This window comes from Hemitrygon akajei, chromosome 11, assembly GCF_048418815.1.
Source record: "Hemitrygon akajei chromosome 11, sHemAka1.3, whole genome shotgun sequence".
NCBI lineage: Eukaryota > Metazoa > Chordata > Chondrichthyes > Myliobatiformes > Dasyatidae > Hemitrygon > Hemitrygon akajei.
The window spans coordinates 126,203,069-126,230,596 of record NC_133134.1 but is presented as its reverse complement, the minus strand read 5'-3'; the positions used below and the strand labels follow the sequence as shown (position 1 = coordinate 126,230,596).

General features: G+C 39.1%; 1 protein-coding gene across 3 annotated transcripts in view; it reads right to left on the bottom strand.

The window, feature by feature from the left end:
- Positions 1-27,528, bottom strand: part of tshz2 (teashirt zinc finger homeobox 2) — a 538,497-nt gene that overhangs the window by 311,033 nt on the left and 199,936 nt on the right. The window contains exon 1 of one of the 3 annotated variants that reach the window (XM_073061630.1): positions 1,098-1,132. The exons of the other annotated variants lie outside the window; for them this stretch is intronic. The gene's annotated coding sequence lies outside the window, so the exon portion shown is untranslated. Of the gene's footprint in view, positions 1-1,097; positions 1,133-27,528 lie in introns of those variants that run through there. 3 annotated transcript variants of the gene reach the window in all.

The window sequence follows — 27,528 nt, the reverse complement described above, 5'->3', positions numbered from 1 at the left end:
ATGAGTCCATCTTATCATATGAGACAACCTTTCAATAATCTTATAACAGATGGATAGAAGCTGTCCTTAAGCCTGGTGGTACGGCTTTCATGCTTTTGTGTCCAGTGGGAGAGGAGATGAAAGAGGATGCCTGGGATGGGTCAGGCCTTTGATAATGCTGGTAGCTTAACAGAGACAGTGAGTAGTATAGACAAAGTCCATGGAGAGGAGACAGGTTTCCATGATAAGCTGAGGAGTGCCCACAATCGTCTGCAATCTCTTGCAGGCTCACTTGTCAGCACACCAAGCCAGGATGCATTTGGATAGCAAGGTTTCTGGGGCATATTGATAAAAACTAATGAGTGCCAAAGGGGGCATGTCAAATTTATTTGACCTCCTGATGAAATAGATGCAGTTGTAAACTTTCTTTGCAAAGAATTTCAGGAAATTAGGGCACTGTACCTCAGAAGCTAGTTATATTAAGGGAAAAACAGTAAGAGGCCATCAATATCATTGGTCTTACCTTCTGTCCGTAGAGGGTCTATTGACTGGGGAATGGGTTTTTACAATTAGTAATAAATGAGGTGTTCAGGATTGTTTGTTGGTTCTTTCCGCACCTTGTGGCACATGGTGTGGCAACTTTGCCATTTCTTTAGCATTTTTGTGAAGCTGAGTTGCTAGATCAACACACAACCCAGCACGGATGTAATACATGCAAGGAGGTGGCTGGATTCGAACCCAGAACCACTTGCCTCAAAGTCCAGTACAGATGCCACTATACCAGCAGCTGGCAATTTAGAATTGGGTACACCGTATTAACAGCTCACACCACTGAATCTCACCCTGTTAAATTTCCTTCTCAGCAGGTTTTCAATGCCTGTAAATTGTAAAAGGAATAAAAGATCCAAGGGTATTTTGAGTGACGCAGTTGCATTAGGTTAATGACTTCCAGCTATTTACCTTTACAGCTCTGAAAGTGGGTCCTGCAACTTGGTTTTCACAATGAGCTTCTGAACAATAGAGAAGTAGTATAAGAAATAATACGTGGCCTTTAAAATTACACTCCATAATGGTATTGGAAGCAAAAATCATCCTACCATTTCAGATGACACACTAACCTTCTCAAGGAAGCATTTTATACTGATGTTTTCTGAATGTAACTACTGAGCATACCCAGCCCCTTTCAAAATCAACCTGTTTTATGATTAATTTTTTAATGCAAAACGCTTTTCAAAGTTTATTAGTTAATATGCAACTGCTAAATTCCTGCATCTTGTTTAAAATTTAATTTGTGGATGTAATCTGTGCTCACCAAGGCATGACAGTGCTAGGGAATGACATTCTTTGTAGAAATTTTTCCAAATGCATCAGCATCAAGAACTCAGAGATCAAATGCAGCATTTTCTATATTTTCTCCAAGTACATACCTTCAACTCTACTTCAGCAGACCCCTTCAGAATAGTGACAATTCTCTATCCTTTCTGGAAGGGCAATGCTGATTCAATCCAGATGTGCTGCAAATTTTAACCACTTGAATCTCAGTTAATGTCTTTTCTTTTGAACAATATATCTAGAACATTGCAGCTGGTACAAAGATGAAACTTTCACATAATCACTTTACAATGCATCTCTGTATGTAGCATGCAAGTGTTATTAATGCAGTTCTTTCTACTGCATTCAGAATTGAATGCAATACAGTTCACTGTGCCACCCTAGTCACTTGCTCAAGCAGCTAGTTATTATTCTTGCAAGTTTATACATCAAAAATTTGGGCACTCAGATGTGGAAATGCTGAACTTAGATACTAATAATAGATCAGACATAAATTGGCATCTTTGGACAAACAAGATTAACATGTTCAGCTTCTTTTTTTAAAAAAAGAATATAAATTTAGAAGCAAACCCAAGAGATTTGATGTAGTTTGATAATACAACATCACTGTTGTCACTGTGGAGACACATTGAAACAATGCCATTGCTTTTATGCTGACGAGTGGTGTAAAGACTGAAAGAGGACAGATGAGAATGAACAAGTGTGAAGAATCATGTTCACTTTAGGCCATCCCAATTAGAACCAAGTGCAATCTCGATGCAATGGTTTTCCTTCTCACATTTATCAATATTAGTAGGAGATTTCCTGAGTATAGCTAATCAATGGTACATGGAAAGTTTTACCCAGACTGTTGCAATAGAATGAATATGAGATGAAATATCTTCTGCAATTTAACCTCCTGATCATAGGTCACCATTTACATCTGTCTCTACCTTCCACTACAACCGATGTAGCAATCCTAAAACACAAAACTACAGAGAATCACAATATAGTGAGCAAAGTGATTATTTGGCACATAAAGTAATTATTAACTCCAAATCAGTCGTGATTAGGTTGTTTGGGAGCTTCTTACAATTAATGGTTAATCTCCTGGAAGTCTCCTAGGAGACAGGAAGACTTTATAGGTATGGCATAAGCATGTGAGCCTCTGTACTCATATTCTTCATATAAATTTTGCTCCAAATCCTTCTACTTATTAAAGTCTCAAAAGCCGAGGCAGGGATTTCCCCAGTGGTGGTGTCGCAGGCAATTTTTTTTGTCCCTCTGAGTATGTCCGTGGAGTACCAAATCCCCTACCCAGAAATGCTTGTTCCAGTACCATATTCCTGCAACACACTCCAAATGATCTCCAGATAAATCATGGCAAAAGTTATGCACCAAACAAATTGATAAGTGGGACTCACAAAACACACAAATTTGTAAATTATCAGATATATTTAAACAAGGTTGCTTCCCAGTTTTGCCTGATGCCCAAATCCAAAAGGATGCTTATTTGCTTATGTGTACAGTTGATTTAAAAGTATCAGAAAAAAATACAACTTCGATGCCTTTCACACTTTGATGCCTTTTCAGGTGGTGGTGAAATATTTTTGGAAATTACAGGAACAACACCACTTTTATCCCTCAACAAACCTCTACAAACACATCAAATATTGACAAAACTTTCAAATAAATGGCATGGATCTAATCAAAGTTCAAAATTTTTGGCTTGATCATATTATTCTGTCAGTGATTAAAAATGAACATTAAGTTGTTTGACATCCGTGGTGTTGACTGCCTACGCAGGAACAAAGAAAAAGGCTAAGATCCAAAGACTAACTCTTCGTAACATGTATTGTGATCTTTAGACACCCTTGCTCTAATATCCATAACTACCATAATCCGTGCTCTCCTTTCTTTAGCCACCATGTTCTACCTCTGGTCCTACAGCGAAGCTTCAATATCAAATGTCCTAGTTCTCCAAATTTGCCACCCAACCCAGAATATGACTCAGAGATTGCAATGTCAACATTGCTAGCTTTAGCAATTGCCTGCTGGCTGAGCTATAGTGTCAGTTTGCTTCTGTATCAAGTGGGAGTCAGCAGAAGGCTGTTTAAACAGGCCCCTTGGCTTGTTCTTTCCAAATTGATGAGCTTCCCACACATTCTTCAACCTATAATCATTGGAGACCAAATGTCTATCATTTTACTTCTTTAAAATTTTACTTTATTTTATGTTTAGAGATTTTTAAGGATTATTTGAAAATACATTCTGGTCACTTTATCCAGATACACCTAATAGTGTGGCCACTGAGTATATATTTTGTTCATATCTTCTGCCGCTATAGCCCATTCACTTCAAGGTTTGATGCGTTGTGAGCACAGCGATGCTCTTCTGTTGTAATGTGTGGTTATTTGAGATACTTTCACCTTTCTGTCAGCTTGAACCAGTCAGGCCATTCTCCTCTGACCTCTCTCATTAACAAGGTACTTTTGCCCACAGAACTGCTACATATTGTGCATGAAAATCTCAGGAGATCAGCAATTTCTGAGATACGCAAACCACCCTGCCAGGCATAACAATCATTCTACTGTCAAAGTCATTTAAACCCTGTTCCGATGTTTGTCTGAATGACAAATGAACCTCTTGATCACGTCGGCATGCTTTTATATTCGTATTGAGTTGCTGCCACATGATTGTATTAACAGGAGATGTACAGGTGTTGCTAATAATGTGACCACTGAGTGTAAACTGGTAATGATTTGAAATATCTTTTTGATGATTAAGTTGATGCAAATTGTTAAATTTCAGTGCACCTTTTGCAAATTTCAGTACAAAAGCAAAATTTAATAAGTAGTGGAATGGTAATATTTAGCAAACATACCAACTCTACATAAGAATTTTAATTATGCTTTGAATATCTAAAAATATTTTTCAAATTATCACAAAAATTGTGAGAGAAACCACTAAGAATTACCGGTATTAGGCAAATCTAAACAGATGGTATTAATAAGAAATGTCAGTTACATCATAATTGCACTCAGTTGAACTTACAGGCCACTCCTGAGTTATCCCATGCATAATCCAAGCTCCCACAATACTATTTAATTCAAAAATGACGTAGGTACATATGTTCCTTTCTATGATTGGCAGAATCGATTTCCTCTGTCTCTCTAATTACTCATTATTAATAGTCTTTTGTATTTTTATGCCATTCATTACAATACAATATTTTTATGTTATTTTACTTCTGAGTGTCTTTCAAAGACAGAATCCATTTGTTACAGCATGTATTTGTTCTAAGGATTGCCTCACAACTACATTTGAAACTACTTGTAAACAAGACAATAAATTTTACTATTCGTTTTATTTGATTTTCCTATTGACATAATTTTGTATTTTACTTGTTTAATAGCAATGATGATAGCAATCAGGGAAGACTGCTTTGTAGCAAATACAGAGACTCAAATTATGAGAGCGCTTAACTGGCTGTCTCATGGTCAAAACAACATCATTGTTAAAGCCACAATTTACAAAGCTAAACCAGCATCAACTGAATTTCACTGTCAACAGTTTGCTTCATGATACTTTTAATTTATGTAAGCATGTTCTTGGAAAAGAAATGGAACAAAGCAATATAGATCCTCATGACTCTCATTGCTCACAATTGCGTTTCAGGTTCACTTTTGAAAAAAAAAATCACAATTTTCTGTTCAACTATCATAAGTTTGCTCTATCCAAGTTTAAAGGGTGTTAGGTTAGATTTCACTGATCAGTAAGAATCTGTTCTCAATGGCCGTCCAAAGGGAACATGCTTGTGGTGCATGAAATATTCCATCTATATAATAATTACACCCTACATGGTGAATGTATTGGTGCTGGGAAAAAATGCTTCCTTGGAGAAAGCAGCTAAACAGATGAATACTTTTTCCCTATTAAATTGAGCATATCTTGTGCCAGCTTACTGTGTCTGAAATCCTTTTGAAGATACCAAATATCAGAAGGCCCTCCTCTACTTACCAGTATATGAGCTAAGCAGTCTAGATACTCAATGACTATTTTTTGCTAAACCATTTTCGATATTGAACTAACAAAATATTGAAATATGCCTGTCTCAAACGCACTGGAATGAAAATGAACTCTGCAGATTTTAGCTGAAGCATTTTATCCAATTACCACACTGCCCTTAGCTGCATTCAGTTTGCTTTGGGCAAAACAGCCTGATTTCTTGTTTATCATTTTTACAACCGCATTACTTTGTTCCATAGTGTCCCTGCTCAAACAACCTTAACACATCCTTAATAATGCATTACAAGAAACATTTCTCAGCACTTCATGTTCTGTACAAAAAGCTGCTGTTCCCACCACTTAAAAAGCATTCACTGTATCAGGCAGAAGGTTAAACTGACACGTTAGCCTCTCCAGAATGGCTGTGATTAATTAACTCTTGAAGTGCTAAGGGTATACTGCCACTCTACATCTTTCTATTCCACAGCTTGTTTGTGTCTTTCTATTAAACCATGTTTAGCCAATTAGTGAGTTGCATTAGTTTTTCATTCAGAGGTTATGTTTGTCATTTAATATAAGATGCAATCAAGTAGACAGTGGACAAGGCTCTACTCTGCGCAGTGGAAGGAGTGAAACCATTTATACTCTGCTGGGTATGTTATTCATGCAATTGTCTTAATACTATTACAAGACTTTACAGTGGGAGGTTTAACAAGATAAACTATGAAACAGTAAAAATGTACAAAAGCAAAAGAGCGAAGATAAACAACTTCTGAAATATAACCGCTGAAATATTACTTCTGAAATACAACCTCCAAATGAAAAGAAATACAAACTTCAAGTAAGAGGATGGGCATCAGGCATTGAGGAAAATGAGTAATAGGCAAATAGAAATATTGAGTGTAAAATGGATTGGAAGATTCATACTTTAGATTTATAAAATAAGCTGACAGAGGCACTAATATTATACATGCAAGGTAGCAAAATAAATGCCCAGTTCTGTGAAAAATATTTATAACAGATTTTGAGACACAGTAAAAGAATTCAAAATGTTCAACAAATGCAGACATTGTGCTAATAATTTACAGGAAATCCTGTGCACAACCCTGTCTTAGTGCCAGCAAAATAGAAACATTGCAGCCCTTAATCCTCAGAAATGCCCATTAGAAATAATGTATTGGAGTGGATAAATGGCATTAGAATCAAAGTGTCTTTGATCTAGCAACACACTATGCAGTTTCTTTCAAAAAAAAAAGGTTGGCTTAAGAAGCATTCTCAAAGTCATTGTAGCTTCAGAATATAAAGATTGGGAGAATATGCCAAGTTTAGTGCATTTTTAATCTGTGAAGAAAGGTGCGAGCATTAATACTATCCATGGGATGTTAGTGTGCAAATTCCTTTTACACTTGACAGAAATTCCTCTGATTTTATTTTAATATCATATTGTTGACATCCCACTGAAGTGATGGAGGAGGATTTCAGATGAATGTGTGCACAGTTTGAATGCCAGTAAACCACAACATTATTTTCAAAAGCTCTGTGTTCAAGCATGTCTATTGTTCAATGCAGTGGCACAGCAGTGGATGATGAGAAGTGAGGTTAGGTGAAAAAAAAAGGTCATGTTTCAAAAACTAGCTTCAAAAATCCTGTAAATCCACAGTGGAAACCCAGATACCTCATGGCAAGTGTTTGAAACTACCAATCTATTTGATTCAGTTATCTCAAAGCCTATATTATCTGTACTGGATTCTGGGAAGAACTAGTCTGTCATCACGTCATGGATTCAGACAGTTGCAAACTGATGTATGATTCGAGCCAAGCTTTACAATTGATCGTGCCTTCAGTCTTGGGAGTTGGCACAAATCAGCTTGACCAGGAAGGTGAGCATCACAATTTATCTCTTTCAGTTTGGCAACTACTGATAACGCCTGTGAAGAGCAGGAGAACAATGGTGATTCATACTGGCAGGAACTACATACTTTTTCGTAGGTGTTGCATTGGAAGCATCACTTAAAATAAAAGCAAAATTAAAGAGATTTTGAAAACATAATCGTCAGGCCAAACATTTAAGTTATTTTGTGAAATCTGCATTATTATTTAAACCAGTGTGGAAAAATAGAACAGTCATCCATCTACTGCCTTCTCTTTCTTTTCAAAATGATATATACACAATGAATTACTCTAACACAGTGACTGTTGGTATGTGCGATGATAAAGTAATTAAATGAGAACCTAGTTAATCAATCTTTTGGAGATGATGGCCAGAGGGAGAATGCTGACCAGGGTGCAAGGAAATTATATCATTCTTCAAAAGGTGTCATGCACATTAGACATGCATCTGAATCATCAAAATTATCAGATCAGGTTTAAACTAGATTAAGTGGGGGTGTAATTTTAACCTCCATAAATGGGAGAGTTTCACTCTGGAGGAAAGATAATCCCAAACTCCAGTCTAACCCATCTGAAAGCTGCGGCTATTTAAAGTATAGAGTGGTGGACTAAACCCACTGAGAGCATACAGGCTTCTGATTGCTTTTCACCTTGCTTGCTTTTAAAGTGGTTTACTGATTTTCCAAGACAACATCTGCTGGATGGATCAGTTTAAATACTTCTCCAGCACCTTCAGTGAGGCAGAAGTACCAAAGGTTTCTCAGCAAGTTACAATAGCAGGCCTGTGCCTCCTTGATGTGCCAGCTCAGGGAGCTCTTCAATTTGTAATCCCACCATTTTGTTGCCAATCCCACCCTGATGATCTACGATCACAATTCACACCTCTGTAATCTCCTTCTTCAAAACTTCTAATTTCCTCCTTTCTTTTCAGATGCCTCTGGGAGCTCTGTACCAATACAATTCTTAAAAGTTAATCTTTTTGAGCACTTGTTTGATGAGTCCCAGATCTTCACGGACCCTTCTCAGTGTTTTTCAGTCTTTCCAGGTAGCCAGCCAAATCAATGTCCCACCCATCCACGATCTCTTCTGTGCTTCTCCGTTGTCCTCAGCTGTGACTTAATACCAGAGACCTTCAAGTCTCTGGACCAATCATCTGGCTGAAGGATGTTATGTACATAATATAATTCCAGGCCTTTGGATAGATCTCCTTTCACTTTCAGCTACCAGAGGATTTTTGAGCGTCTTTATTAAGAAATAATTACCACAGTAAGGAGAATAAAGGGAGTAAATGAGTACTCCATTAAATTTATTTAACATAATAATTGGTTTTACTGGCTTCTCTCTAAAACACTGGCTGACAATATTTCACTCAGCAGATGTGATTTGTTAATGTCAGGCATACAATTTCTCAGCTAGCACACTCAATAGCAGCTATTGATTCCTTTAAAGTTATTTTGTGCACATTCTGGCCAAAGTCAGTCTTTTTAATTTTAAACTTGTCCCACCGCATCTTTCCATTGGTTCTTTGGTAATACAACAAAGTTGCATGGAATTGGTTTAAAGTGAGCAAAATGAAGCTCTCAATTGGAAAATACAGACTTAAGTATTCCGACAGTGGCTAGTGGACATTTTCCATGAAGCTCTTTATGCTCATAAGTGATAAATGTCCAATATCTTACTGTGCCGTATTTAAAACACCACATAAATTGAGATGGACAGTACAATGGATTTGAACACTCTCAATCAGGACTTGGATTTGAAGACAGTCCAGTATATTGGAACGTAATCAGTCTCATACAATGAAATACTCCTCACTTCATCATATCTCAGGATTCCAAAGTAACTCAAGGCAAAACACTCTCAATCTGCCTACCTTGTGATTGAACAAGCTCCATAACTTGTCGCCAGACTAATAAGAAATTAGTTATCCCACTCAATAAACTAAAAAAATCGTTGAAGCAAGAGAAAGTACACAGGTGTGGGGCAAATGCTTCAAGGTAAACTCGACAAATGCCAATGCAACTCAAACACTATTATACTCAGCCGTGAACTGGTAAAAAAAGACATAAAAGATAAATAATTTATGTGAATGTCTTTCAGTATGTAAGCAAAAACTAGATCAAGAATAAAAAAAGTCAGATATCAATGGTAAACATCAATTGGCAATGATCTCATCTTAGAAAAGAAAGCACAGAAAAACTGACAATTCCCAGTAATATTACGGGAATGCTAATTACATAATAGGACCAGGAATAAGACAACTGGCCTGATGAGTTGATCATACTGACCTGACCATGGAATCAACTCCACCTACCTGCCTTTTCCCCAGAACACTTAATTCCCATAAATGCAAAAATCTATCTAACCCAATTAAGCAGTTGCCCCAATTAGCCAAAGATTCATGGAAATAGTTTAAAATGGCAAATTACGTACAGTATTTAAGTGAAATACAGAACAAACTAGAACACTGCCAATATTAGTACAGTGCTATAAAACTGCATGAATTCCTAATAGTTATCGACCTAAGAATTTATACAGTGCATGCTGCTCTGTCTTTTGATTGACTGTTAATGAACAAAATCAGTGCAGACACCTAGTACAGATAATGGACTGCCTTTATTGCCTGCCTGCATAAAGTAGAGTCAAAAGTTACTGCTTTTCAATTTGCTGTTATTCGCCATGAATGAATAACTGTAATACCATGACGTAGGAGCAGAATTAGGCCATTTGGCCCATGAAGTCTGCTCTCCCATTTTATCATGGCTGATCCATTTCCCTCTCAGTCTCAATCTCCTGCCTTCTTCCAGAAACCTTTCATTCCCTGACTAACCAAAAATCTATCAACCTCTGCCTCACCAGTGCCTTATTAAGCCTCTAACATTACGTACTTGCTTGTATATCCTAGTCCTCTCGAAATAAATGCATCATTGCACTTATCTTCCTCACCAATAACTCAAGCTGCAAATTAACTTTCAGGGAATCCTGCATGAGGACTCCCAACTCCCTTTACACCTCAGCTCTTTGAATTTTCTAGCCATTTAGAAAAGTCTACGCTTTTATTTCTTCTACCAAAAATTCTTGACCAAACACTTCCCAACACTGTATTCCATCTGTCACTTCTTTGCCTATTCTCCTAATTTGTCTGCAACTTCTCTGCTTCCTCAACACCACCCACCCCTCCACCTATTTTCCTATTGTCCGCAAACTTGGTCACAAAGCCATCAATACCATCATCCAAATCATTGTCATATAACATAAAAAGAATCAGTCCCAACACAGATCCCTGTGGAACTTCACTAGCAGCCAACCAGTAAAGGCTTCCTTTATTCTTTGCCTCCTGCCAATCAGCCAATCCACTATCCATTCTAGTATCTTTCCTGTAATACCATGGGCTGTTATCTTGTTTAACAGCCTCATGTGTGGCACCTTGTCAAAGGCTTTCTAAAAATCCAAGTACACAACATCAACCAATTCTCCTTTGTCTATTCTGCTTGTTACTTCTTCAAAGAATTCCAACAGATTAGTCAGGCAAGATTTTCCTTTGAGGAAACTATGCTGCCTATAGCCTATTTTATAATGTGCCTCCAAGTAACCTGAAACCACATCCTTAACAATCGAGGTCAGACTAACTGGCCTATAATTTTCTTTCTTCTGTCTCTCTCCATTCTTGAAGAGTGAAGTGACAGTTGCAATTTCCTTTCCTCCGGAACCATGCCAGAATCTATTGATTCTTTAAAGATCATTACTAATGCCTCCACAATCTCTTCAGCCACCTCATTCAGAACCCTAGAGTATTGATTGTTTGTTCCAGGTGATTTATCTAAGTTCAGACCTCTCAGTTTCCCAAACACCTTTTCCCTAGCAATGACAACTTCACTCACTTCTGCCCCCGTCACTCTTGAACTTTTGGCATACTGCTAGTGTCTTCCATAGTGAAGACTGATGCAAAATACTTATTCAGTTCATGTGACATTTCCTTGTCCTCTACTATCTACTTTCCCAGCAGCATTTTCAAGCAGACCAATATCTACTCTCGCTGGTCTTTTACTTTTTATATATCTGAAGAAACATTTGTTATCCTTTTTAATTTTATTGGCTAGCTTACATTCATATTATACCTTTTCCCTCTTCATCTCCTGATGACTTTTTAGTTGCCTTCTGTTGGTTTTTAAAAGCTTCCCAATTCTCTAATTTCCCACTAATTTTTGCTGTATTATATACCTTCTCTTTAGCTTTTATGTTGGCTTTGACTTTCCTTCTCAGCCATGGTTACAACATCCTGCCTTTAGAATGCTTCTTCTTCTTCATTGGGATATATCTATCCTGCATATTCAGAATTGCTACTAGATACTCCAGCCATTATCCCTGCTAGTGTCCCCTTTCAATCGACTTTAGCCATCTCCTCTCTCATGTCTCTATGTCCCTTTATTCCATTGTAATATTGATACATCTGACTTTAGCTTCTCCCTCTCAAATTACATGGTGAATTCTATCATATTATGATCACTGTTTCCTAAGGGTTCCTTTATCTTAAGCTCTCTAATCAATTACGAGTCATTGCACAACATCCAATCCAGAATAGCTGATCCCCTAGTATGCTCAACCACGAGATGCTCTAAAAAGCCATCTTGTAGGATTCTACAAGATGGGTCCAGCACCAACCTGATATTCTCAATCTACCTACATATTGAAATCCATCATGAATATCATAACATTGCCCTTTTGACATGCATTTTCTACCTCCCATTGTAACTTGTAGCCCACATCTTTGCTACTGTTTGGCAGTCTGTCTGTAACTCCCATCAGGATCATTTTACTCTTGCAGCTTCTTAGCTCTAACCACAACGATTCTACACCTTCCAATCCTATGTCACCTCTTTTTAAGGATTTGGTTTAATTTTTTTTACCAACAGTTTCACCCACCTCCTCTACCTTCCTGCCAGTCATTTCAATACAATGTGTAATATTTGATGTTAAGCTCTCAGCTATAGTCTTCTTCCAGCCAGGATTCAGTGATGCCAATAACATCATACATGCCAATCTCTAACTGTGCTACAAGTTCACCTAACATAACATAAAAACTTTATGCTCCAATCATGGCGTAGTACTTAATGGCCACACAAGCCAACATGACTGATACTAGGTGTAAACTGTCACATCCTCCAAATCTTCATTTTCATTGTAATGTTCAAGATGATTGTCAATATCTTCAAATTCTTCAGAAATTTTAACTTGCTGAAGTAGTAAAATGGTTTTACTTTCACTCCGTTTGTTTCTTGCATCTTCAAGCCTGAATGCATGAATCCACAGTGAGCAAAACAGTTCTGAAGTTATCTGAGTTCTTAGTTCTTGCCAACTATCACTGCTGTTTGAACACAAAGACACACAACTGATGCTACTTAAAAGCTGTTTCTCTAAGCATGGTGCAGTGTCTAACAACCACACAAGTGCATGTGACTGATGCTAGTTAGGATCTGTTTGGCAACAGTCTCCTTTTCCAATTAAGTTGCATAGTGTTCCAAAAAAAAGAAGGAAATCCTGGCTATTTTCTCAATTAGTTTTTGTTCTTTAGGAGTTATCCCAAATGAATGCCTGCCCCAATAAACCAATGGCCCAATTAACAGCAATCCACTGTAAATGTTTCCTTCAGTAAGGAGACCAGAACTGCATGCAGTTCTCCAAGCACTTCCTAAACAGTAGCCTGTACATCTGCACCATGACCTCCTTGCTCTTAAATTCAATTCCTCTAGCAATGAAGGCCACCATTCTATATAACTTCTTAAAAACCTGTTGCAGTTGATGCACAAGCACTCGCAAGTCCATCTACACAGCAACATATTACAAGCTTTTACCATTTCAATAATAATCTCATCTTCTAGTTTTCCTTCCAAAGTGGATGACTTCACATGGAGTAACATTGTACCCCATCTGCCAGACACTTGTCCACTCACTTAATCTATCCATATCTTTCTGCAGACTGTCTGCATCCTCTAGGCATTTTGCTCTTCCACTCAACTTAGTGTCATCAACAAACTTACATATGTTACACTCAGTCATTCTTCCATATCATTAAGGTAAATCATGAACAGTTGTGGGACCAGCACCAACCCCTGAGGAATGTCATTCAACAGTGATTGCCAACCAGAGAAGCACCCCTTTATCCGAACTTTCTGTCTTCTATTGATTAACCAATCCTCTATCCATGCTAATAAATTAATCCCAACTCCATGCATTCTTCTGGTTAAGTCTTTTATGCAGCACTTCATCAAATGCCTTCTGAAAATCCAAGTATACAACATCCACCTGTTCCTCATTATCCACTGCACTCGTTATATCCTCCATGTCTGTCAAACAACAACTGTCCTTCCTGAATCCATGCTACATGGTGTAATTACTTATATCCAGATGTTTCACAATTTCTTCTTTAATGATAGCTTCAAGGATTTTTCCGACTACAGGAATTAAGCTAATCAGCCTACAGTTACATTCTTTTGTGGCTTCTACTTACATCCTGTTTTTAAATAGTGGAGTGACAGTCATGGTCTGCCAATTCATTGGGACCTGCCCAGCTCCAGAGATCTTTGATGAATTATTTTAATGTCAAAACATGGGGTCACCTTCATGAGCTCCCACAGCCCCCGACAACCCTGTGATTTCAGTCTCTGTGCTGATGTGAGAACATCCTTCACGCGGGTGAACCCAAGGAAAGAATCCAGCCCATCTGGGTACCTAGCTGAGTACTAAGGACCTGTGCTGATCAACTGGTTGGAGTTTTAACTGAGATCTTTATACACTCACTTCAGCACTCTGAGGTACCACCTTCCTCAAGCAGGCTTGAAATATACCAGTGCATCCCAAAAAAACGTGGTAACCTGCCTCAATGAATATCATCGAGAAACACTTATATCCACAGTGATAAAGTGCTTTGAGAGGTTGATGATGAAACATATCAACCCCAGCCTAAGAAAGGAAATGGATCTGGTCCACTTTGCCTACCAGAGCATCAGGTTCATAGCAAATACCATTTCATTGGCTCTTCACTCAACCCTGGAACATCTGGACAGTGAAGATACATAGATCAGGATGTACTTCATTGACAACAGCTCGGCATTCAATACCATCATCCCCTCAGAAATAATCAAAAAGCTCCAAGACCTAGACCTCAATACCTCCTTGTGCAACTGGATCCTCAAATTCCTTACTTGCTGATCCCAGTCAGCTTGGATTGGCAACAATACTTTTTCCACAATTGCCATCAGCACGGGTGTACCACAAGGCTGTGTGCTTCAGTCTCTGCTCTACTCCTTTTATATTTAGCACAGCTCCAACGGTATATGCTGATGACAATACTATCGTCAGCTGATTCAAAGGTGGTAATGAATCAGCATATAGGAGGGAGGGTGAAAATCCAGCTGAGTGGAGCCACAACAACAACCCCTCTCTCAATATTAGCGAGACCAAGGAGCTGATTATTGAATACAGGAGGAGGAACCCGGAAGTTCATGTGCCAGTCCTCATTGGAAGATCACAGGTAGACAGAATCAGCAACTTGTAATTCCCCAAGGTTAACATTTCAGAGGAACTGTCCTGGGTTGAGTATGTAAGTGCCATTACAAAGAAAGCACAGCAGTGCCTCTACTTTGCAAGGATTTGGCATGTCATCTAAAGCTTTGACAAACTTCTTTAGATCTGAGGTGGAGAGTAGATTGACTGGTTGCATCATGGCCCGGTATGGAAACACCAATGTCTTTGAATGAAAAAGCATACAAAAAGTAATGGATACAGCCCAGTGCATCATATATAAATCCTTCCCCACCATTGAGCACATCTACATGCAGCATTGTCACAGGAAAGGAGACTGCCATTAGAAAGGAGATACACAGGCATCAGGACTAACATTGCCACGTTCAGGAATTGTTATTACTCCTCAACCATCAGGCTCTTGAACAGAAGGGATGACATCACTCAACTTCACTCACCTTAACACTGAACTGATCCCATTTCCTAAAAACTCACATTCAAGGATTCTTCATTACACCTCAAGGATGTGTGCCTACTCTCCCTATACCCATGACTGTGTGGCAAGGCACAGCTCAAATGCCATCTACAAATTTGCCGATGACACAACTGTTGTTGGCAGAATTTTAGATGGTGATGAGAGGGTGTACAGAATTGAGGTAGCTCAGATTGTTGAGTATTGTTGCAGCAACAACCTTGTACTCAACATCAGTAAGACCAAAGAACTGATTAACTTCAGAAAGGGTTAGATGAGGGAAAACACATTGAAGAGCCAGAAGTGGAAAGGGTAAGCAATTTCAAGTTCCTGGATGTCAATATCTTTGAGGATCTATCATGGGCCCAACATATCAATGCAGTTACAAAGAAGGCACCATAGCAGCTATACTGCATTAGGAGTTTTGAGAAGATTTAGTGTGCCACCCAAAACACTCAAAAATTTCTACAGAAGTATCGTGGAGTAGTATCGTGTGCAGGGGGCACTGCACAGGATCGAAACAACCTGCAGAAAGTTGTAAACTCCGTCAGCTCCATCATGGGCATCAGTCTCACAAGAGTCCAGGACATCTTCAAGGAGCAAAGGTGGCACCCATCATTTAAGGACCCTACTCACCCCAGGACATGCCCTCTTCTCATTGCTGACATCAGGGAGGAGGTACAGGAGCCTGTGGCACACAGTCAATCATTCAGAAATAATTTCTTCCCTCTGCGATCAGACTTCTGAATGGACATTGAACCCATGAACACTAACTCACTACCTTCTTTTTTCTTTTTGCACTATTCATTTAACGTTTTAATATATAAATTTCTTACTGTAATTTATTATGTATTACAATGTACTGCTGCCACAGAACAGCAAATTTCATGTGATATTCAACCTGATTTGATTCATGTTCTTCATATTTATTGCTTATTTATAGCAGTTTGCAAAAGTCTTAAGCACATATACATAGCTAGGGTGCCCAAGACTTTTGTACAGTACTGTATCTGTCAACGTGGAGCAGAGTGTGAGTCTGTAAATATGGTGGGAGCAAACATTGTTGGGAATGGTGAGGGTGAAGCACTGCAGGAGGGGGTGGGACAGGTGGCAAAGGAGTGTCAGGGGCAAGGTTGGCACAGGTGCAGACACACCCAGCCCAGAAATATTTGACTCCTAACATGTGGTTTATTGATCATTACAGAATGTCTCTCTGGTGCTTCCCACTCCCTCCTTTCTCCCTGTCCCATTCCCACTCTGAGTCCATAATGGATACGCATATCAGAATCAGGTTTAGAATCACTCATGTAATGAAATGTTTTTTTTTGTTGTGGCAGCAGTACAATGCAATACATACATTACTACAGTGCTGTGCAAAAGACTTAGGCATCCTAGCTATATAGACGTTCTTAAGACTTCTGCAAAAGTCTTAATCTCACACACACACACACACATATGAGTTAGGGTGCCTAAGACCTTTCCACAGTACTGAATTATTATATACTTTTTTTCCATTTCTTTGTATTTACTGTGAATGTTTCAAAAAAATGAATCTCAGGATTCTATATGGTGACACATATGTAATTTGATAACAAAGTTACTTTGATTTTTGAACAAAGATCTCTACTATAACTTCCACCATTTCTTTCAGTATCCTAGGATGCATTTCATCAGGACCAGGGCACATAGCTACCTTTAGACCCACCTTAACCTCCTTAACCCTAGCAATTATATTGAGGTACTCACCTCCCATTGCAGCTATAGCATCTCTTTTTGGCATGTTAGATATGTCTTCCACCATGAAGGCTAACACAAAATAGTTGTTTAAAGCCTCAGCTATTTCCTCATGGAAGCTGAAAGTGCCATCAAGTGTCCTGCTTGCCTGATATCCAGATACGGTAAGTTCTTTCAATGTCCTCGGACACCGTTTCCCACAATTTAGCGCTGACTTATTAATCTTACAAGCACTTATTGAAATATTGATGTGTACTAATTAAACACCCAAGCTTACTACAAAACAACATTGACTACAATTGAAATTTATGACATTTCGATGAAGAGCTAACATGCTTTAGAAATTAAATGTTGCTTTTTATGTGAAATGTATCCATTTTCTAAGGTAGTGGTCGCCAACCCATCGATCGCGATCAACTGGTTGATCTTTGAGACTTTCCCAGTAGATCCCAAAAAAAAGAAAAATAAATACACAAATACTGTTGAGAGATTGTTTCCAGGTTGCAGGGTTTTAGTTCCGTTCTTTCTGCACGTGAGTAGCTCCCCTGCACTACACAGTGTACTTCAGTGGTCTCCAACCAGCGAGGAAACGATATGAGTCAGCTGAACCTTTCCTCATTCCCTGTCACACCCACTGTTGAACTTGAACCCACGCGAGGTCATCAGTGGCCTAAATGCAGTGATACCCTCGTGCCTCGCGTGGCCGGCGGGAAGTGCCGTTGCTACTGGCCTGGAGCGCGGACAGATGGGTGCTGCCTCTAAACCTATTTACCACACCGAACGTTCGTGGGGAACCCGGTTCTAAAATATTTGCAGACAACCTAATTTGGGCTCAGGGTTTCATAAGTAGCAGGGCAGCTACCTTGCTGCGATCTACTGAAACAAACTTCCTTCGGCCAACAGATCCTACAAGGGGGGCCTGCGCGCGCCCTGTCGCACTCATCGCTTGCTTGCTCTCTCCAGACTGTGACCGCCGCGGCCCCGGCACAGGGACATCCGGCCCTGATCTTGTCCTCTCACCCCACCCACGACCTGCTGTACCTGGCCAAGGCAGCTGGCAGGCAGGAGGCTTCAGTTTGGGATGGGAGGCTGTCTAATGAGGCAATGAAGCCCTCAAAACTGCTTCGGCACCTTGAGTCCAAGCACCCTGTACTTAAAGACAAACCCGATGAGTTTTGTGAGCGGAAAAAATGTGAACAAGCGGGACAGAAGCTAAGTGCCGAGAGCCGCGAAAACTAAATTGCAGAATAGACTGGACAGAAGGATCCTGCTTCAAGTTCCGCTGTATTCCAGTCGTGTTTAACACCACCCCTCCCCGTCGGCCAGTCCGCAAGAATATTGTCAATATTAAACTGGTCCGTGGTGCAAAAAAGGGTGGGTACCCCTGGTGTTTATATAATACTTCTACTTCTGGGTTGTGGGGTTTTACTTCCAGTCTTTTCTGCCCCAGTGTGCGTGCATGTAACTAATCGATCTGGGGTCCAACTTGCCTTTCACTAAGGCCGAGGTAGGGGATCTTGGGCTTAAAAAGGTTGCTGACCACTATTCTAAGGGAATTCACAATATCTGCCGACAAAAATTAAACTAGAAAAACGTTTACACACTAATAGAATTGCCCCAGCTTATGGATAGATGCGACATACTGTAAAGCACCACCACATTCAGCCAATCACTATCTGGTCGAAACGTTGTATTGACTTTAAAATTCAGTTACATCTTTACAGCGGTTTGGTTCACACGTTGTAACCTGTCCTCTTCGATGTACAAAATGTACTATCAACTCTTACTATAGTTACCACCTTGACATCAATGAGATAGCAATACACCTATGGGAATACAGCTGAAGATAGTTATATTCACTGAGAGTAGGCTGCCGGGCGAGTTCTTAGCAGTGAAAACAATTGTTTTCATTGCAGCTGTCACTCTAGAACTGTCATTTGTGCTTTCAAAGTCATACACTCATACAGCACAGAGTGTCCATGCAAACCTTATGTATCTACACTACTCACATTTGCCCACATTAGGACCATTTTCGTCTATGCACAATAATCATCAAAATGCACTTGTAAAGTTAACACCTTTTCAATAGGGTGGTCCTGAGATGCCGGGTGGCCATGAATAACACACACACATGCGCGCGAGACGGAGAGGCAAGTAACAAATGTGCAACGGTTTATTTTGCTTGTAAGTCATCCACCCAGAATGCCCTCTCACATTACGTTATAAGGCACAGGGAAGCTTGGCAGTAACCCGTAAAAGTCAAAATATACATGAGTAACAACCCTTTAATATTGACAAAAGGCTATCATTGTGAAATATGAATTGTATTTCTCACTCTACAGACGTAGCTTGACAAGCTCAGTATTTCCTGCATTCACTCTGCTTAGCATTTCTGACAATTCTAATTTCCTCACATCAGTTCTATACCATTGACTTACTTTTTATGGTATCCTTCCCTGTAAGGTGTTTTAAACATGGAATTGTTTTGTTGCAGGCTGACCCAAAAGTATCTGCTGACCTCCCCATGCAGAACATTATTAGTGTCTATACAATAAAGAGGTCTAACTTCGTCATCTCCATTTCAGGAAAAGAGCACATAAGTATCAGGAGCACTGGAATAGATAGACCAGTAGACCTCTCTATTCTCTATCCGTATACCCTCTTGCAGTCAAAATACACATCAAACACAGGCTGCTCACATCAAAACAAGCCTGAACTGGAGAGATGGTATCTTCACTGGAGAGAAGATGACAGTAAGCCTGTCCTCCACAAATCCACTGCCAATGATTCCAAGGTGCTCATCAACTTGTAAGAAACTCCTCCTCACAGCACTTTACTGTAGATTCCCTTGGCACAGCTCCATTGCCTGGTCATTACTTCTCATAAACTTGGACAATCAGTTGACTATATATCTTGCAGATCATCTTTCACACCCATTGACAGCAACACGTTTCTAACTACCAATATTCTTTCTACCCTCATTCCCCCTCCATTTTGCAGTGACATTTAGGACATTCGATGCTTAGCCTAATCTTCACTTTAGTCCCTGATTCTGTGATCCACAACCAAACTGATTTGCTCTCCCATGTCAACAATAGCAGTGCATAAGTGTGCATTATTAACCTTGCGGAGGCATGATCCTCTACACACAGGGCCTTCACCCTCATGCATATTTGAACGTTGCTGCCAAGGGATCTCGCAACCTCACTCAAAACTCCATACTCATCATTGCTTCAACATACTTTAGCAGAAATGAGATCAATTGGCATTGACAGGAGAAGTTCAATGATTGAACTGTACGCTAGTTGAATTTTTTTTTCATTTTTATAATGTAGTTGTGAGCAATATTGTCACACATTCGACATATCAATATAAAAAGACTCACACACAAAATGTTGGTGGAATGCAGCAGGCCAGGCAGCATCTATAGGGAGGAGCACTGTCGATGTTTTGGGCCGAGACCCTTCGTCAGGCCTGAAATGTCGACAGTGCTTCTCCCTATAGATGCTGCCTGGCCTGCTGCGTTCCACCAGCATTTTGTGTGTGTTGCTTGAATTTCCAGCATCTGCAGATTTCCTCGTGTTTGAATATAAAAAGACTAGTGAGTCTTGAGGACTGAAGGCTGATCTTAACTATGAATGTATTATTGCCACCAATAAGTTAGTAGTGGATGTTTCTGAGATCGCAGACGTTAGTGGGTGGGTTGAATGCAGTGACATGACTTTTGTGAGAGATGCTGATAACATGGTGTTTCTTGGATGGAGAATGTTTCAGTGCAATGTCTTTTTCCTGTGTTGTACTCATTTCAATTTATGAGCGTGCAACTACTCCCCTATTTGCAAGATTTCTTTTGGAATTTCTGGTCACTAAGTTTTGAAGAAAAACCTGAAGGGATGCGGTAGTGTGGTGACTGACTGAGCCCGTTGGTTAGTTTTGTAGAGTTGTGCAGCGCTCTGCCTACGACGACAAGAGAAATGTGACTGGCCATTTAAAACGGCAGCATTGTGAAACCTTCTACATAAGCAAAGGCCATTTTTTCTCTCTGTGATTGAATATCACTTGTGGAAATTTGGATAAATGTGATTGAAATTCTTGCTGGAGGCAAATTTTGTGTGTTAAAAATATTGCTGATGTCACTTGGATGAGCTAACCGAAAGTATCAATCACTATTATGAACTGGTGTTGATTCTCCCATAAGTAAAAAGGTTTATCAACACTTTTGATACAATTCATTACACCAGGTTTTGCACTCTCATTTCACTGTTCGGAGACTGTTAAGTTTCTAAAGACGAGTCAAGTAACAACTAAGAAAACTGTTATTCGTGCAGTTCATTTTCAAGATCAGGTATACACAGGGTTATTTGTTTTTGTTGTTTAGATTAGGATGCTAAAATAAATATTAAAAGATTCATATTTACTGCAGCAAGCAATCTTCCAGTTTAAGGCTATCTTTTGCTGTGCTTAGCTGAAATAGAATCAATAGAGACAAACATAATTTGCATGTAATGAGTGACAGCTTTTCTCTCTGCTACAAAATAAAGAGCTGCTGTATTAAAACGAGACCTTGATAGATGACTGAAAGATGGATAGTTACTCTCAGTCATGTCTGTGGACCAGTGATAAAGATCACAGTAGAAAAAAGGAACAATATTTTGCATAGCAATTTCCCACCAAACCCATATTGGGAGAAGCACCACAAAACCTGTAATAATGCAAGGTAAATCCATTCTGGATGATTCTTTCCATGGCCTTGCCTAAAAAGAACAAGTAATTTTATTGGAGAAGTATATTGAAAACCTTGTTTCACAGAACTTTAAAAAAATTTACTACTTATTTTAGTGTGTCACAAATCACAATTTGCTTGAATTAATTAGCTTTAACTCTATCACAACATGGTAGAACTACAAATGCAGTTTGAGGGTAAACACCTCAGGTCCAAAACAAGTGCCCTCCACTTAAGAAAGAGCCAAAAAACATATGAAGTTGTCAAGCATAAACTGAGGAAACAGACTAAAGGAAAAGGCAACAGATGTGCATTGGGAGATAATTAGGCAGCTATTCTGTAACAGTCAGCAGAAAATTAGCCCAATTGGAATGAAAAATTAAAGCATAAGTCCACTAGGAGCTAATCAAGAATAAAGTGTTTCAGTTACGCAGAAGAGCAAATAGTTGGGTTTCTTTTAAAATTCTATCCAGTAAGGTTAACAGGTGAAGTAGTAAAAGATCTGTATAATATGATAGAGTTTACCCATAAATTTAATAATCATAATAAGTTGAAAGGGGGACTAGGGAATTATAATCTTCTGTGGTTGGCATATGCAATTCTTTGGTAAAACTATTGTATTTTATAAGCACTTTTATAAGAAAATGATAAGGTTACTTGGTTAATAAGAATATTAAAGATTATGGAGAACAGGAGATTCAAATCAGACTGAATGTAGGGGGTAACACAAGTAGGGATGATAAGTCAGGGGTCTTGTTATAGCATTCAACAATTCTCGTAACTTAATGAACAAATTATATTTCGAGGCAATACAGTTCTTTCATTTTCCTTTAGTAGGATCCCTTTTCAGCCATTTAATTTCTTCATTTCTTTTCGGAATTTCCTGCTTCAGGATCCGCTAAAGCTTCAAGATTTTAATTGTCAATTAGGACTGCAGGTGGGTGTCTCTTTCAGTTTGGAAATGCATAGAATTTATGATACAATCCCAGAAATGAACAAATAGACCAGTTTACAAATACTTTGTGACACTGAAGGCCAGCGTTCTTCCTTGTAGAGTTAGAGTATTGTTGACAGTGTTCAAACCCAGGAGGACTCACAATCCCATTTGTTGTAAAGTTGCATATTTTCACAAAGTTTGCAGAAACATTTTATAAGTAGTGCTTGAAATGATAGCAGATGTATTTTAAAATTTCATTTTTATTGTTGCCAATGGTATTGACTCATTGTTGTATCCTTAAAGCTGATTAATAGCTTTGTTAAACTGCAGAGAAAGAGCATTTCAGCTCAATCTGTTCTCTCATTGTAGAATTTCAAGGTTGATGAAGGTAAACGTAAATTTAGCCCTATACAGATCTTTATAACTAATTACCTAGAATTTAAGAAAATGCAAATGCTGTTGCCTGTCACAAAGCATTTGATTCACTTCCCATTTGTTAGTCTGTAGATAAATTGAACAAGATTACTCAAGAATTGTATGCAGGAAGGGACGGACCAGCTTCGTCTAACATAAGTAAAAAGCTTAACATATCAGGTAGAATCTGTCGAAAGAGAAAGTGTTAACATATCAGGTATAAGGTCCTTCATCAACCTGAGCTTGTTTATCACTAGTGTTTTTAACTACTGAAATATTGCTCTACAGAATCTTGATCACATTTGGTTAAGCGATATCATATCACTGCTTTGATAAGGCACACAGCGTTCAGAAACTATCAGTTTCACAAATGTACAAGGGATGATTGATAAATTTGTGGCCTAAGGTTAAAGGAGTCAATTTTAGAAAACCCAGCACATTTATTTTTCCTACATTTACACACTTAGTCCAGCGATCGTGGAGCATACGGATCCCTTCTTTGTAGAAGTCAGTGTCTTGGACCTCCAGAAGTGCTCCATAGTGTGGGGTGATTGATAAGTTTCTTGGCCTAAGGCAGAAGGAGATGAGTTATTAACTTCAAACTTTCTGCATTTTCACTCAAAGAGTTGAACTGCACGTGCATGTAACGAGAGCTGTATAACTCATCTCCTTCTACCTTAGGCCACAAATTTATCAATCACCCCTGCTGTGGACCACCTGGAGGTCCAAGACACTCTCGTTACGTGCACGTGCAGTTCAACTCTTTGAGTGAAAATGCAGAAAGTTTGTTAATAACTCATCTCCTTCTACCTTAGGCCATGAACTTATCAATCACCCCTAGTATTTACAACTGAAATAAATGAACATTCTGTGATTCTAATATCCAAAATGCAACAAATTAATTTGCCTACATCATCTTCTGCAGGAATACTAACCTAAAACTGGAGAGACCTATATCTTATTCAAATGTATGCAATGTTAATACAAGAACATTAAATGTTACAAAATTATTCATGGATCTATCACTGATTGATTGGGGAACTCTGAAAGTCACAGTGAGTATAATGGGAGATAAGTAAAACTGTAATCCATTTATGGTCAGCTTCAGAATAAAGAGTTTTATGTAAATACTACTAATACATGGAATTTGATATCAAATCAGTAGGAAAGGTCCCATTCCACACTGAAGTTAGGTAATCTAAACAGATTGCCTAGGTCACTCCAGAATGCCTGCACAAACAGGCCTTTAGATGCTAACAGGCTGGTATCTGCTGCTTATTACAGGCATACTTGTCTTAAACCTCAACACACACACATACGGACCATTGTCACTGTAAGTAGAGATGCCCAAGCACAAGTTGTAATATAAATAAGCAGATTGGAGTGCACAGGGAAGCACTGTGAGTGGATGTAAATAAAAAATTTGATAAGATTGGATTGGGTTTTTAAAAAAAATTACAAAGACATTTCAATCAATTTGAAAATTAAGTCAGCACAGATAATTATATTCACTTTGTTGCTTGTATTTAAAGTTGCATTTGTTTGATATCTCCAATAGAAACATGACATTAAATTAAATAAATAATTTTAGAGGCAACACTACATTTTGTAAATTACAGAAAACAGTTTCTAATTATGCTGTATTAATTGGCTAAGAATGAATGGAAAATGAACAAAAGATGCATAGTTCTGCTTGTCGTAAGAACCTCCATTATTCTTCTTCAGTGTTGCTATTGTGAAATCAGTTGGAAGCCAAACAGTGATGGAAAGCAAATTAAACAATATTATTTAAACAATGCACACATTTTGATAGTGAAAAGACATCTGTTCATATTCCAATGATAACTTCTAACCCATCTGAAAATAAGTAATCATCCTACCATAAAAGAGTTGGTCAGTGGAGCCATGGTAGACGTCCATAAGACATAAGACATAGGACCAGAATTAGGCCATTCAGCTCCGCCATTCCATCATGACTAATCCTGGATCCCACTCAACCCCATACACTTGTCTTCTCGCTATGTCATTCAATCCCTTGACCAATCAGGAAACTATCAGCCTCCACCTTCAATATACCCATGGACTTGGTCTTCACCACAGTCACTGGCAGAGCATTCTGCAGATTCACTGCTCTGGCGAAAAAGAAATTCCCCCTTACCTCTGTTCTAAAAGGCCGCCCCTCAATTTTGAGGCTGTGCCCTCTAGTTCTGGATACCTTCATCATAGGAAATATCCTCTCCACATCCACCTTACCTCGTCCTTTCAACATTCAGTAGGTTTCAATGAGATCCTCCGTATTCTTCTAAGTTCCAGTGAGTACAGGCCCAAAGCTGCCAAACTCTCCTGATATGTAAACCCCTTCATTCCTGGAATCATCCTCGTGAACCTCCTCCAATAACAGCACAAGCCTCAGCTTTTATATTCCTTGCTTTCATATTCTATTTCCCTTGAAATAAATGCCAACATTGCATTTACCTTCCTTACCACAGACTCAACCTGAAAATTAACCTTCAGGGAGTCTTGCACAAGAATCAAGTCCCTTTGCATCTCTGACGTTATAATTTTCTCCCCATTTAGATAATAGTCCGCACTAATGTTCCTTTTACCAAAATGCATTATCATACATTTCCTAACACTGTATTCTATCTGCCACTTTTTTGCCAATTCTTCCAATCTGTCCAAGTCCTGCTGCAATTGCATTGATTCCTCAGCATTACCTATCCCTCCACCAATCTCTGCATCGGAATCGGAATCAGAATCAGGTTTATTATCACTGGCATGTGTTGTGAAATTTGTTAAATTCAATATCATCCTCAAATTTTGCCACAAGGCTATCAATTCCATTATCTAAATCATTGATAAACAATGTGAAAAGCAGCGGTCCCAATATTGACCCCTGAGGAACACCACTAGGCACCAGCAACCAACCAGAAAAGGCCCCTTTTATTCCTGCTCACTGCCTCCTGCCTGTCAGTCATTCTGCTATCCATGCCAGTACTTTTCCTGTAATGCCATAGGATCTTATCTTGTTCAGCACCCTCACGTGTGGCACCTTATCAAACGCCTTCTGAAAATCCAAGTAAATGACATCCACCACCTCTGCTTTGTCCACCCTGCTTGTTACTTCCTCAAAGAACTCTAACAGATTTGTCAGGCAAAATTTCCCTTTACAGAAACCATGCTGACTTTGACTTATTTTATCATTAGTCTCCAAGTACCTCAAAACCTCATCCTAAATAACAGACTCCAAAACTTTCCCAACCACTGAGGTTAGGCTAACTGGCCTATAATTTCCTTTTGTTTGCCTTCTTAATGAGTGACATTTGCAATTTTCCAGTCCTTGGGGACCATGCCAGAATCAAGTGATTCTTGAAAGATCATAACCAATGCATCTGTTATCTCTTCAGCAACCTCTTTCAGGTCTCTGCAATGTAGTCCATCTGGCCCAGATGACTTATCCACCTTAAGACTGTTCAGTTTTCCTTTGTAATAGCAATGGCGCTCACTCCAACTCCCTGACACTCACGGACCTCTGGCACACTGCTAGTGTCTTCCACAGTGAAGATAGAGGCAAAGTACCCATTATTCATCTGCCATTTCTTTGTCCCCCATTACTACCTCACCAGCATCATTTTCCAATGTCCAATTCAATGCTCACCTCCCTTTTACTTTTAATATAACTGACAAAACTTCTGGTATCCTGCTTTATATTATTGGCTAGTCTGTCCTCATATTTCATCTTTTCTCTTCTTATAGCTTTCTTAGTTGCCTTTTGTTAGATTTTAAAAGCTTTCCAATCATCCAATTTCCCACTCACTTTTGCTACTTTACATGCCCTTTCCTTGGCTTTTATGTAGACCTTGACTTTCTTCGTCAGCCACATTTGCCTACCTATGTCATTTGAGAACTTCTTCGTCTGTGGGACATATCTATCCTGTGCCTTGTGAACTATTCACAGAAAATTCCACCATTTCTGCTCCTCTGTCATCCCTGCCAGTATGCTCCTCCAATCCACCAAGCTCCTCTCTCGTGTCTTTGTAATTGCCTTTATTCCATTGTGATACTGATGCATGTGACTTGTACTTCTCTCTCTCAAACTGTAGTATAAATTCAATCATATTGTGATCACTCTCCTAAGGGCTTCTTTACATTAAGCTCCCTAATAAGATCTGGGGTATTATGCAACGCCCAATCTAAGATAGCCTTTCCCTGAGTAGGCTCAAGCACACGCTGCTCTGAAAAGCCATCTTGTACGCATTCAACAAATTCCATCTCTTGCTATCCGACACCAACCTGATTTTCCCAATGCTCTTGCATATTGAAGTCCTCCATTACAACTGTGTCATTACCCCTATTGCATGTCTTTTCCAGCTCCCTTTCAATCCCAACCCCACACCTTGGCTACTATTTGCAGGTCTACATATGATTCCCATAATGGATTTTTACCCTTGCATTTTCTTAACTCCACCGATAAAAGATTCAACATTCTCTGACCCAATGTCACATCTTTCTAAAGATGTAATTCTGTCTCTTGCCAAC